Source organism: Chelonia mydas, chromosome 6 (assembly GCF_015237465.2).
Source record: "Chelonia mydas isolate rCheMyd1 chromosome 6, rCheMyd1.pri.v2, whole genome shotgun sequence".
In the NCBI taxonomy this organism is placed as follows: Eukaryota; Metazoa; Chordata; order Testudines; family Cheloniidae; genus Chelonia; species Chelonia mydas.
This window is the reverse complement of record NC_051246.2, coordinates 132,674,163-132,688,910: the sequence shown is the minus strand read 5'-3', so window position 1 is coordinate 132,688,910 and position 14,748 is coordinate 132,674,163. Positions and strand designations below refer to the sequence as shown.

The 14,748-nt window shown below is 45.9% G+C and overlaps 1 long non-coding RNA gene across 1 annotated transcript in view; it reads right to left on the bottom strand.

Moving 5' to 3' along the window:
* Positions 1–2,547: 2,547 nt before the first annotated feature.
* The window catches only part of LOC122466227, a 31,444-nt gene continuing 19,243 nt past the window's right edge, over positions 2,548–14,748 (bottom strand). The window contains exons 2-5 of the long non-coding RNA XR_006291589.1: positions 5,454–5,603; positions 4,944–5,137; positions 3,013–3,086; positions 2,548–2,736 (exon numbers count right to left, since the gene is read on the bottom strand). This is a non-coding gene — a long non-coding RNA (uncharacterized LOC122466227). The remainder of the gene's footprint in view (positions 2,737–3,012; positions 3,087–4,943; positions 5,138–5,453; positions 5,604–14,748) is intronic.

Sequence of the window (14,748 nt, the reverse complement as noted above, 5' to 3'; positions counted from 1 at the left end):
GTCTATTCTGGAGGAGACTGTGTGCCCATTGGAGCATCTCGGCCCTTGTCCGTGAGGCACAGAGGGACACTCTCAGCCCAGTCCTTGATGGAAGAAGCTATTTCACTCTACTGAAAACAGACAGTGTGTGCCTGCCTGGTAGGAAGCTTGACATCATGCCGAGGCTTGACACCACCTTGGCAATCTGTGGTCTAATACCCTGGGCCCTCTGGAGAGGCTGGAGCATTGGTGGGTTCCCTGAGGGGTTATCCTGGCCTTTCCATTCTCACCATATGTTGTTTTTCCTGGGTGGAGTGAAAGCCAAGTCCTTTTCATTCACCTGCTTACCGCTTCCAAGCATTCGGACATCTTGGTCATGGTGGAAGTTCCATTTGCAGAGCAGGACACAGAGCCGAGTGTCAGCCACATGCTGGCAGCATTGCGTCAGAGAAAGGAGAGGGTATTAAACCTTTTGTGCCTTCACTTGATGGGCACTTTCTGCTCCTCACTGAAACCCCTTTCAGGTTTCCTTGTTTTGACCCTTTGACCTTCACACCTGCCCTTGTTATATTTTTCGTTCTCCCCCATAATCATTTGAGTTCCCGGCATCAGTATATCCTCCCCAAAGGCTGGGGGAGGGTCCTTTAGCAGTTCCACTTCCCAGAACCCAGTAGGACTGAAAGCCCCTATGTCGACTCTCTGGGACTTGCCTCCACCAGATCTCCGATATGTGTTATCCACAGAGCATGACCAATGGCAGGGAAGGCCATTCACAGAGCAATGAGGCAGTGCAATCATGGAAACGTGCTGCCTTTGAGGATAACTATCCAGACAACCAGCAGTCTGTTTTGCAGCTGTCGTTTCTTCCACTTATGGTATCTCAGAGAGGGAGCCACGTTTATGATCCCAGAACATTTTTAGGGAATACCTCACTCTGAAAATCAGATTCTTGGCAGTTATCCAAATGGAAGCCTAAGAAAGGATATTAGAGCTACTGCATTCCTTTCCGAGGCAGGTGACATACCGTAGTGTCGGAAAAGGGGAGGTGAAATCTATTGCAGGAGAACAGCTCGGCACGTGGACATACACACAATACAAGTTGCTCATTGATTTACATTCTCCTGGCTAGCGGAGCCTGGCTCATATCTCTGAGAAACAAAATGAACATGTGTCTAGCAAATTAAGCCCGTCTGAATGGTGAACTTCCTAGCCCTGTGTGATCCTGCAAACAAATCATCTAAATCACTTGCTCGCTAAGAGGCACCTTGCTCTTCCCTGCAAAGAGACGCTGTCGGGAAGAACTCGCTGCATTTAACCTAAACGAATAAAAAGAAAGGGTTGGCTCTTGTACTTCAGAATCCTTTCCCCCAGCGATGGTGTTGGGATGCTGGAGGAAGCTGGACAATAGCCATCAGGTGTGTGTGTGGCTGGCTCACACCCTCTTACACTACATCCAAATGTCCAGGAGCCAGACCTCTGGAGGGATGCTGGCTCAGCACTGCTCCCACCCACCTCTGTCAAGAGGGTTTTTTCATGGGGCGGTCTCAGGTGCCCGTTTTCCATTTAGCGTCTTCCCCTTTCTTCTGAATGGGGAAATCTTTCCCTGACTCATTTAATATACTGGCTTGTGTTCAAGCTACACTCTAGTCACTTTCTTTAAATATTCTGCTGGGTATTCTTTGAGAGAGAGCTCTACCTAGCCAGAGCAAACAGCAGTGTTCCTACATTAGAAGACCATTCGTGATTAGGCGTGGAGGAGCCACAGTAATTTAGGCCCACTGAAAGCTTTGTAAACCATACTGAATTCCATGCAATTAGTTTTCTCTTAAGTTGAGCCATTATTTTCAAGAGAAATTCAGTACCAAACATTCTGAATGGGGTGGTCAGAAACAGTGGGGGCCACTGTGCTGTGCAAAGAAATAAAGGTTCCAGGAAAGTAATTCCTGACCTGGTTCTATGGCTATGAAGAGAGTATATAAAAGATCTGGGGGGAAGGGACGACGACTCAGCACTCATGTTTTGCAAATTTGAACCTTGCAGGTTTTTCAAGTGATTGGGCTTAATGCAGTAATTTCCCATGACAAATCCTGTGGCCTGTGTTATGTATGAGGTCAGACGAGATGAATTGATGGTAGTAAATTATTGTAAATTCAGAACCCTAGTTTCTTGAGTGGTATGATCCTAACAACCCCTCAGTGCCAACGGGCAAACGTTTCACCCGTGTCAGCAACTCCTAATAGGCCTGATAAACTCACTACACCTAACACACTGCTTTCATGGTATTTATCCATACATTGTGTTTTGTCAGGTGTCATATGAAAGCGGGTATCATGCAGGTCCATTAATATCAATGTGAAATGTATGTACTAATGCTATTTAAAAAATTATGTGTACTGCTGAAAAGGTGATTTAAACTATGTAACAAGGCAGAGCTGACAAACAGTTTTTCTGCCAAACAAAGCACGTCTAATCCTCTCTGACTTACAATGTTTAATTTACATCAGAGACAGGCAAACACAATGGGAGCTACATTTCCATTCCAAGTCAACACCAGGATGTGAAGGCAACATGGGGTCAGCACACTGGAGAACAAACAATGGAGGGTATTCCAATTGTTTATTCAAGTAGAACTAAGGGACAGAAAGCCATTTTGGTATTCATTTATTGAAGAAAAACCTTGAAGGGCTTGGGTGATTCATGAAAAATTGGATCCTGGTTTTGACTGAAAACCATCAGCTTTGTCCGTGGGAGAAAAATCTAGGAAATAAGAAACATAACCATTAAAAAGTGCAAACCAAGACTGTGTTTTATGTTTTGTTTTATATGTGCAATCATTTGTGTGTCTTCACTCACTAAAAAATGCTTCATTTCTTTATCTTTTTTTTTTTACTATCTCTTTAAATGTAACCTTTGATAATAACCTTAGGATTGATTCACTATAAAAATATTTGTGCTGTAATGTTATAAAGGACAGGATTTTGAGTTATAAAAGTCAAGATGTGTGTGTACACTGTCTCTTTGGGGACAACTTACCTGCAATTTCTGTGAGGGTCCCATGGTTAAGGCCTGGATATTACAGGGGGACACTTTCAGAGGGGATTGTTAACCTGCAAGGCAAAGTAGGGGATGTCAGAGCTCTGAGATTGTTTGGGTGGCTAAGAGACTCATGGTGTCCGGGACCTGATGACCGGCTGAGCAGAAGCACAACTTTCTCTCTCTCCCTCTCACTGAGGCAGGGGATAACAGGGCATCTAGCAATCCTGGCACCCTAGCAAGTGGACTCTAAACTTGGCAAAGTAATTTCTTTTGTACCTATTCAGGTCCATTGGCTTAGGTGCCTTGAAGGATATTTCCACAATGTTACTTCAATCTAATATGGATTACAAGAAGTGGATTATTTTATCAGTTACAACTGATAAAACAGCAGCATTCAAATTTTTAGTGTGAGCTCCCCTTCCTGTGTCTCTAAAGTTGCAAAATCACAACTGTAAGACTCAGCACAGTCCTCTGAAGGGCTGACACTGACATGTGGTGGATTCAAGCTGACACTGCTTTACGCTCTCCAGAATCAGTGGGACGCCTTGAAGCCAGACAGGAACATTTTGGTCAACAAACATCTCCAAGATTCTTACGTTTGACATAGAAAGCAAGACCTTGCTTCCTATGAGAGTGTGGGTAATTCAGATGGGAGTTTCATCACGGAGTACATTTGCTATCCCATGGAAGAAGTTGAAGGCATGTTTGGGTATTGCAGAGGCCTTCTAGCCAAGGGATTGTTTGAGGCTTTGGTACACAGTGAACAAACGTAATGTGGGACGTCGAGATTGTTCTTTAACACATACAGGATACCAACAGATGGGATATTTCTTCAGCACAGGGTGCGACTCACCTCAAAGAGCAGCGTAAAGCTTTAGTACTGGGAGACCCATGCAGGTCATGCCGCAAAATCCCCAGGGAACACTTTGAGGCACCACTGGGTGGCTTTAGAATGGGATTTTCAAAGGCGCCTAAGGGAGTTGGGCACCCAAGTCAATGGGAGCTGGGTGCCTTTGAAAATCACAGCTTGAATAGCCAATCCAGACACGCAGAACAGTTGTGAGGCCAGGTGGTTTCGTTTCAGGGCACGTGCTGTGACTTGAGAAAAGACCCGTGCGAAGCTTAAGGAGCTCAGTCTACGTTGTGCACTGTTGAAACGCTTTGATAGGATATTTGTAAGGTTTTCCACGCCCATCCACACCATGGGAGAGGAGTGGAGAGTGTATTGGGTAGCATGGCTTTAAATCGCTTGGGAGCCCTGTAATGGTTCCCCTGTCTTCCGTTGTAGAAGCCAAAGCAGCCGTGCTCACAGGTCGCCGAGCCTTGTAGATTTGTACATAGTTAATAAACACGGTTATTAGCAGGATGTCTACACGGCAAAAAAAAAGAAAAAGATCCCTGGCAGCGCGTCTCAGAGCCACACAATTGACTGAGAGTCATGAGGTGCAGGCTGTGGGGCTGAAATAGCCGTGTAGACACGCGGGCTCGGGCTCGGGCCTGGCCTCTGAAAGCCAGCAAGGAAGGGGGGTCTCAGAGCCTGGGCTCCAGCCTGAGCGTGAATGGCATCACTGCTACTTTTAGCCCCACAGCCTGAGCTAAGTGGCTGGAGCTCTGAGACTTGTGGCCGTGGGACTTTTATTTTGCTATGTAGGCATACTCTTGGAGTCCAGTTGCATCCGTATGGCTTCCCCATATTCTTAATGCTGTGTAGAGAGCAAGGACACAACAGTCTCTGTAGGTCGTCCAAGAGGAGGGTAAGAGGTGACACAATCGTGATTTATAACACGTAAGTGCGGAGAAGATTTCTGTTAATAAAAGGCTCTTAAATCCAGCAACGAATGGAACAAGTTCCAATGGCTGGAAGCAGAAACTTGACAAATTCAGATGGGAAATGAAGGCACAAATTTTTAACAGTGAGGGTAACTAACCATTGGAACCACTTATCTAGTTCTCATCACTATAATCTAGTTCAACCACAGCTATTAGGGTCAAGGTAGAAATCTCTGGGTGAAATTCAATTCGTTGTATTATACAGGACGTCGGACAAGAAGATCACAATGGTCCCTTTTGGCCTGGGAATCTATGAATCTGTGACCATGAACTCCAGATGCCATAGAGAATTCTGAAACAAAAAATAAGAAGAAAAACAAAATGATAAACACTATAGACACTTACTATATCAGTTATTGTGATTCCCTGTAATAAATTAGAGAGCCATGTGATAGACTGATGTTCTATAACTCATCATGCACATTTGACCACTTGACTACACTGTATTAATCATGATATATACTTAAAATGATACTGAAAACATGTAAAGGTGCATAGAACCGACAGAATCCCGTTAAACAGAAATGGCATGTTACCAAAAGATTCTAATTTTAGGAGATATGTGATACAACAGATATAAGCAATACATTCTGCAAGATCTTACTAACCTCTTGTGACACCCAAAGGACAATTGGCCACAGCTGGTCAGGCTTGTAGGTTGATGGGCTGGTATCTACCCAGGACCCCAAAAGTTCTGAACCCAAATTGCCAATTGAAAGAAGTGTGACTCAGCATCGGTTCCGTAAATATTATTAATGCTGGTAATGGAACAAAAATAAAGTCAAGAACACATCACTAAAGTTAAGCTATTATTAATAAACTAAAAATAAAGAAATACGATTATCAAATCAAGATCAAATCAACAAGTTTGGGATAAGAGGGAAGGTTCTCTGATGAATTGGTAACTGGTTAAAAGATCGGAAACAAAGGGTAGGAATAAATGGTCAGTTTTCAGACTGGAGAGAGGTAAATAGTGGTGTTCCCCGGGGGTTTGTTCTTCGCCCAGTCCTATTCAACACATTCATAAATGATCTGGAAAAAGGGGTAAACAGTGAGGTGGCAAAAATTTGCAGATGATACAAACTACTCATGATAGTTAAGTATCTGGCAGATTGTGAAGAGCTACAAAAGGATCTCCCAAAACTCTGTGACTGAGCAACAAAATGGCAGATGAAATTTAATGTTGATCAATGCAAAGTAATGCACATTGGAAAACATCCCAACTATATATCTAAAATGATGGGGTCCAAATTATGTGTTACCACTCAAGAAAGAGATCTGGGAGTCATTGTGGATAGTTCTCTGAAAACATCCACTCAATGTGCAGCAGCAGTCAAAAAAGCAAACCGAATGTTGGGAATCATCAAGAAAGGGATAGATAAGACAGAAAATATCATGTTGCCTCTATATAAACCCATGGTACACCCACATCTTGAATACTGTGTGCAGATGTGGTCGCCCCATCTCAAAAACAATATATTGGAATTGGAAAAGGTTCAGAAAAAGGCAACAAAAACTATTAGGGATATGGAACAGCTTCCGTATGAAGAGAGATTAATAAGACTGGGACTTTTCAGCTTGGAAAAGAGGCGACTAAGGGGGGATATGATAGAGGTCTATAAAATCACGAGTGGTATAGAAAAAGTAAATAAGGAAGTGTTATTTACTCCTTCTCATAATACAAGAATAAGGGGCCACCAAATGAAATTAATAGGTAGCGGGTTTAAAAGAAACACAAGAAAGTATTTTTGCACACAATGCACTGTCAACCTCTGGTACTCCTTGCCAGAGGGTGTTGTGAAGGCCAATACTATAACGGGGTTCAAAAGGGAGCTAGCTAGATTAATGGAGGATAGGTCCATCAATGGCTAATAACCAGGATGGGCAGGAATGGTGTCCCTAGCCTCTGTTTGCCAGAAGCTGGGACTGGGTAACAGGGCCTGGATCACTTGATGATTCCCTGTTCTGTTCATTCCCTTTGGGGCACCTGCCATTGGCCACTGTCAGAGGACAGGATACTGGGCTTGATGGAGCGTTGGTCTGACCCAGTATGGCTGTTCTTATGTTCTTAAGTTAGTCTCAGTATTCGATTGGAATCCGATCATCAGAGTAGTTAAATCACTCAGATAAACAACAAAAATAGCAATCCCTATAAACCCTAAAAAGGAATGGTAGGCGTAGGCTGTCCATTTGGTTACAAACACCAACTAAAGAATTGTAGCAGAGGAAATCATATTCATAACTTAGAGCTGGTTAATTATTGATTCATAATCAAATAAAATTGTCTAAAATTGTCTGCCATCTACAGAACCATAATAGAGCTTCCTTTCTCTATTTCTGGTCTTGCATGGTGGCTAACCCTTTCCTCGTCCAGAGTACCCTGATAAGCAGGTGTTTGACAAGCCTTAGGTGCCAACACGTACACGTGACAGTTCAAACACAGGGCCGAGAACACACCCTAACCACTTGAACACAGCCACACTTTCCAGTGCTAAAATGAAAGGATATAAAAAGGCTTGGATGTCTTCCAGCTCATTAAAACAAAACAAAGATAGAAAAGAGGAAAAGTAAGACAGTTGAGATAACAGGGTCCTTGAAAGCTTCAGCTCTTGCAGTCCTGTGTCCTCTTGTGAAGTAGGAGCTGAGTCTGCAGTCAAGGAGCCAGACGGGGATGCTATCGGCAGAGGGCTTGTCACTAGCAGGCCTCCTTCAGGTGCAGGGAAAGACTGGCCAAGGGCTGGAGTGGCCAGGTTATTGGTCGATTGCTGGGCAGTCTCCCCTCCGGTGGCCTGCTGACATGAAAGGTGAGCCTTCTCAGCTTTAACTTTGACGCGTCACAATTTTTGCTTACTCACCTTCCAGCACCTCCCTTCAAGACATTCAGACAAATCAGGTCTGAGGCCTCCCTGGGTGTAATGCAGCATGTTCTCATCCAGTTTGAATTAGGCCATCCTTCGCTAACATCAGTGTGGGGAAAAGTTAGGGTTAAGCCAATAATTGTAAGAATATTTGATGATTTACACTGTCCAGAGACTGTCAGACTGTGATTTTCCCCACTCACTCAAATATAAAAAAATGCAGAACACAAGACGACGTCTGTGGAAGTTGACATGGCCTTAGGCTTGTGAAAAGATCTTGAGTGGACATGCTAGGTACATCTACACAGCAATAAATCCCACAGCACCAAGTCTGAGAGCACAGGCCAATTGATCTCAGCTGGCAGGGCTCCAGCTGCAGGGTTAAAAATTGTAGTGTACACTTCCGGGCTTGGACTGGAGCCTCGGGGTCTCACAGCCCAGCCTCCAGCCCAAACCTGAATGTGTACACTGGAATTTCATCTGACCCAGGCAGCCATGGTGTAGAGTTACCCAGAGTCACCAATTTAAGGAATGTTCAATCCCAAACCTTCTACAAATAACCGATCCTAGCAAGTACCAGCCATTCAACATGCACTCATCAGCAACATTAAACATTAATTTGGACATTTCATGAGAAATGTTGTCATTCTTCTCCCGTACAAGACGATGAACAGTGACCTTTGTATTCTGAAGCTGGGCTGTAAGTCAAACAGCGTATCCCTGGAAAATTTCACCTTAATAGAGAAAAGTTACTTACATGGGTTTCATCATAAGCTTACCTTAATGGACAAGCTTCCATTGCACACAAGATATCCTGACACCACTTTTTTCTAAGAGGGCAGGTGGTTCCTGAATGAATATTCCTCATTGCTTTCATGTTTAAATGAAAGTTCCCTGTCCCCACCTTTCAAAACTGTATCCAGAGAGCAGAAAGTTATTTCAAACAGTGACAGCAATCCCATGTTTAAAACCACTATTAATCCCCCGTGAGGGGCTGGAGCTGGTTTATGGTATGTGAAATGCTGACAATCCAGGGGTGATGAATGCTGAAAGAAAAGAGCCAGATGCATTTTCCTATCTTCAGCTCTTGCGCAGGAAGGTTTATCCTGCGTCTCTGCCTCTTGCAAGCCTCTGGATCCTGTGGGGGTGCCTGTCTAGGGGAGTGCAGCTTCATTAGTCAGCTGGGCTAGTATTCTGGAAGAACCATGTTTTGCACTGATTAGACTAATGGGCTAGAATGTTCCATGCCTGACAGTTCAACTTTTCAGGGAATGTAATTTCCCTAACATCAGCAGAAACGGTGCTCCTGGAGGAGCAGTAAACTATGATGTCTGTTTTGGAAACAAAATGCCCAGGGACACCAACACCTGAGACAAAACTGATGCATTCGTGCTGCAGGTTGTCTGCCTTTGCTGAGGAAAGTGATGTGCTGTACTCTTTCCAGCATTCTCTCTCCCTCTCAATAGACTCTCGCTGTGTGTCTCTCTCTCCCCCTCTGTCAAGGTTCCTCCCCCACTCTGAACTCTAGGGTACAGATGTGGGGACCTGCATGAAAAAAACCTCCTAAGCTTATCTTTACCAGCTTAGGTCAAAACTTCCCCAAGGTACAAAATATTCCACCCTTTGTCCTTGGATTGGCCGCTACCACCACCAAACAAATACTGGTTACTGGGGAAGAGCTGTTTGGACACGTCTTTCCCCCCAAAATACTTCCCAAAACCTTGCACCCCACTTCCTGGACAAGGTTTGGTAAAAAGCCTCACCAATTTGCCTAGGTGACTACAGACCCAGACCCTTGGATCTTAAGAACAATGAACAATCCTCCCAACACTTGCACCCCCCCTTTCCAGGGAAATGTTGGATAAAAAGCCTCACCAATTTGCATAGGTGACCACAGACCCAAACCCTTGGATCTGAGAACAATGAAAAAGCATTCAGTTTTCTTACAAGAAGACTTTTAATAGAAATAGAAGTAAATAGAAATAAAAAAAATCCCCCCTGTAAAATCAGGATGGTAAATACTTTACAGGGTAATTAGATTCAAAACATAGAGAACCCCTCTAGGCAAAACCTTAAGTTACAAAAAAGATACACAGACAGAAATAGTTATTCTATTCAGCACAATTCTTTTCTCAGCCATTTAAAGAAATCATAATCTAACACGTACCTAGCTAGATTACTTACTAAAAGTTCTAAGGCTTCATTCCTGGTCTATCCCCGGCAAAGACAAAATATAGACAGACACACAGACTCTTTGTTTCTCTCCCTCCTCCCAGCTTTTGAAATTATCTTGTCTCCTCATTGGTCATTTTGGTCAGGTGCCAGCGAGGTTACCTTTAGCTTCTTAACCCTTTACAGGTGAGAGGAGATTTCCTCTGGCCAGGAGGGATTTTACAGGGGTTTACCCTTCCCTTTATATTTATGACACGCCCCCCAAATCTCAGCTAGGGTGAAACACTGGCTGGGATTTCTTCCTGGAGCTCTAGGAAAAACAGAGTTAATAAGACACATGCATCTCTAAATATACTACCAAGTACATAAAGACTAACAATATTTTCTACATCTCAAGGACGATTTTAACCAGTTGATTCTGGGAAACTTTCACGGGAGAGTGCATCAGCCACTTTGTTAGAAGCTCCTGAGATGTGTTGGATGTCAAAATCAAAATCTTGGAGAGCTAAACTCCACCGAAGAAGTTTTTTGCTATTTTCTTTGACCGTGTGAAGCCACTTCAGTGCAGCATGGTCGGTTTGCAGGTGGAAACGCCGTCCCCAAACATATGGGCGTAGCTTTTCCAGAGCGTAGACAATGGCGTAACATTCTTTTTCAGTGACTGACCAGTGGCTTTCCCTCTCAGACAGTTTTTTGCTGAGAAACACTACAGGGTGGAATTCTTGATCAGGTCCTTTCTGCATTAAAACTGCTCCCACACCACGCTCGGACGCATCTGTGGTTACTAGGAACGGTTTGTCAAAGTCTGGGGCCCTTAGTACAGGGTCAGACATGAGTGTCGCTTTAAGCTTGTTAAAGGCCTTCTGACACTTTTCGGTCCACTGAACCGCATTTGGCTGTTTCTTTTTGGTTAGGTCTGTCAGTGGGGCGGCGATTTGGCTGTAGTGCGGTACAAATCGTCTGTAATAACCGGCCAAGCCTAAGAAGGATTGAACCTGTTTCTTTGACTTTGGGACAGGCCACTTTTGGATAGCATCCACTTTGGCCTGTAGGGGGCTGATAGTTCCTTGACCCACCTGGTGTCCAAGGTAAGTCACTCTGTTTAGGCCTATTTGACACTTCTTAGCCTTAACAGTTAGTCCTGCCTCCCTTATGCGCTCAAGGACTTTTTGTAGATGTTCCAGGTGGTCTGCCCAGGAATCCGAAAATATGGCCACATCGTCAAGGTAGGCGACTGCATATTCTCCTAATCCTGCTAGGAGACCATCTACAAGTCTTTGGAAGGTGGCGGGTGCATTTCGCAGCCCGAAAGGGAGTACATTAAATTCATACAGCCCGAGATGTGTGGTGAAGGCTGACCTTTCCTTGGCAGATTCATCTAGCGGTACCTGCCAGTACCCCTTGGTTAAGTCCAAGGTAGAGATGAACTGGGCCCGTCCCAGTTTCTCTAATAGTTCATCTGTGCGTGGCATTGGATAGTTGTCTGGACGAGTTACAGCATTTAGCTTACGGTAGTCCATGCAAAAACGTATTTCCCCATCTGGTTTGGGAACTAGAACCACTGGAGATGCCCATGCACTTTCAGAGGGGCGGATTACACCCATCTGTAACATATCCCGGATCTCCCGTTCTATAGCAGTTTTAGCTTGAGGAGACACCCGGTAAGGTTGGACTCTAATTGGGCGAGCATTACCTGTGTCAATGGAGTGGTATGCCCGTTCAGTCAGTCCTGGGGTGGCTGAGAACGTTGGCGCGTAGCTAGTGCACAGCTCCTGGATCTGCTGTCGCTGCATACGCCCAAGGGTCATGGAGAGGTTCACCTCTTCCACACCACCAGCACATTTCCCTTCGTAGTAGACACCTTCAGGCCACTCAGCGTCGTCTCCTCCCTGGGCTGTAAACTGACAAACCTTTAATTCTCTGGAATAAAAGGGCTTTAGAGAATTAATATGGTACACCTTAGGCTTTCGGTTGGAGGTGGGGAATGCTATGAGATAATTAACGGCTCCCAGGCGCTCCTGGACCGTGAATGGCCCTTCCCACGATGCTTCCATTTTATGGGCCTGGAGCGCCTTTAAGACCATGACCTGGTCCCCTACTTTGAAGGAACGCTCTCTGGCATGTTTATCATACCAGGCTTTTTGCTCTTTTTGAGCATCCTGTAAGTTTTCTTTAGCAAGGGCTAAAGAGGTTCGGAGGGTGTTTTGTAGGTTGGTTACAAAGTCCAGAATGTTAGTTCCTGGAGAAGGTGTAAATCCCTCCCATTGCTGCTTCACCAACTGCAATGGCCCCTTAACCTCACGGCCATATACAAGTTCAAATGGGGAAAACCCTAAACTGGGGTGTGGTACAGCTCTGTAGGCAAAGAGCAACTGCTGCAACACTAGGTCCCAATCATTGGAGTGCTCATTTACGAATTTACGTATCATGGCCCCCAAAGTTCCATTAAACTTCTCCACCATGCCATTTGTTTGATGGTGGTAAGGAGTGGCAACCAAGTGATTTACCCCATGAGCTTCCCAAAGGTTTTTCATAGTTCCTGCCAGGAAATTAGTCCCTGCATCTGTGAGGATGTCGGAGGGCCAACCTACCCTGGCAAAAATGTCTGCTAGTGCCTGGCACACCCTGTTAGCCCTGGTGTTGCTTAGAGCTACTGCTTCCGGCCATCGGGTGGCAAAATCCATGAAAGTCAGTATGTACTGCTTTCCTCTGGGTGTCTTTTTCGGAAAAGGACCCAGAATATCCACAGCTACTCGCTGAAATGGAACTTCAATGATGGGGAGTGGCTGGAGAGGGGCTTTGACCTGGTCTTGGGGCTTTCCCACTCTTTGGCACACCTCACAAGACTGGACATAGGTAGAAACATCCTTGCCCATTCCCTCCCAGTGGAATGACCCCCCCAAACGGTCTTTGGTCCTGTTCACCCCAGCATGGCCACTAGGGTGATCATGGGCTAAGCTCAAGAGCTTGGCCCGGTATTTAGTTGGAACTACCAACTGTCTCTGAGGATGCCAGTCTTCCTGGTGTCCACCAGAAAGAGTTTCCTTGTATAAAAGTCCTCTTTCTACAACAAACCTGGATCGATTAGAAGAGCTGAGAGGCGGTGGGTGGCTCCGTGCCGCCGTCCAAGCTCTCTGGAGGCTTTCATCTGCTTCCTGTTCGGTCTGGAACTGTTCCCTTGATGCTGGAGACATCAGTTCCTTATTGGATTGTGGACCTAGGCTTGGTCCCTCTGGAAGCGATATAGGGGATGGGGCTGTTTCTGTTGACTGTGAACCGCTCTCCGCTGGTGAACTATGTTGGGATTCAGGCTCCGGCTGAGCCTCTTGTGTCGGGTTATCGGCTGCTGTCGGTTCAGGGTCGGTGGGGCCCTCTGGTGTTGAGGTTGCAAGTACTGGATTCAGTGCTGGCAATGGGTCTGGTGTTGGTTGTTCGGCTGGTTCCGGTTCTGGGACTGGTTCCGTCTGGGTCTCTGGGACTGGATCCACTACTGCTGTTGCAGACATTGGTCTGGGGTCCGGATCCATCACCTCTGACCGGGTCCTGATAGAAGTTTCCGGAACAGAGCTAGGCCTCACGGCTTGGTTAGCCTGGCTGCGGGTGACCGTTCCCACCCTCTTGGCCTGCTTCACATGATTGGCCAAGTCTTCCCCCAACAGCATGGGGATGGGATAATCATCATAGACTGCAAAAGTCCACGTTCCGGACCAGCCCTTGTACTGGACAGGCAACTTGGCTGTAGGCAAATCGAAAGAGTTGGACTTGAAGGGTTGAATCGTCACTTGGATCTCTGGGTTGATTAAATTGGGGTCCACTAAGGAAGCATGGATAGCTGACACTTGTGCTCCGGTGTCCCTCCACGCGGTGACCTTCTTCCCGCCCACACTCACAGTTTCCCTCCGCTCCAAGGGTATCTGGGAGGTATCTGGGCCTGTGGACCTCTGGTGCGATTCCGGTGCAATGAACTGTAATCTGTTGGGGTTCTTGGGGCAGTTGGCCTTTACATGCCCCAGCTCGTTACATTTAAAACATCGTCCAGCTGACTGGTCACTGGGGCGAGGAGGGTTGCTGGAGAACGGGGTGGTGGGACGATAAGGGGTCTGGAGGGTTCTTTGGGAGGTAGGTGGGGCTTTGGGCGGCCCCCGGTAATAGGGTGTGGTCTGGGGTTGTCCCTTCTGGTCTCCGCTCCAACTGCGACCAGTTTTTTTCTTCTCTGCCACCTCCACCCATCTGGCTCCAATCTCTCCTGCCTCGATTACAGTTTTGGGCTTCCCATCTAGGATGTATCTTTCTATTTCCTCAGGAACACCCTCTAAGAATTGTTCCATTTGCATTAGGAAGGGCAAATTTACTGGAGATTCAACACTTGCTCCGGATATCCAGGCCTCCCAATGCTTCACAATGTGGTAGGCATGTCGGGTAAATGACACATCTGGTTTCCACCTTAGGGCTCTGAACCTCCGACGAGACTGCTCGGGTGTTATCCCCATTCTGACTCTCGCCTTGGATTTAAACAGTTCATACTTGTTCATGTGTTCTTTAGGCATTTCAGCTGCCACCTCAGCTAAGGGTCCACTGAGCTGCGGCCTCAGCTCTACCATGTATTGGTCAGTAGAGATGTTGTACCCAAGGCAGGCCCTTTCGAAGTTTTCTAGGAAGGCCTCAGTATCATCGCCTGCTTTGTAGGTGGGGAACTTTCTGGGATGGGAAGTGGTACTTGGAGAAGGATAGCTAGGGTTTGTTGGGATATTCTCCTGAGCCTTTATCTTCTCTATCTCCTCCACATACTTCCTCTCTTTTTCCTTCTCCTCCAGTTCTTTGTCCCTTGCTTCCATAGCTCTCCTGTGAGCAGCCGCTTGGTGTTGTTCTGCCT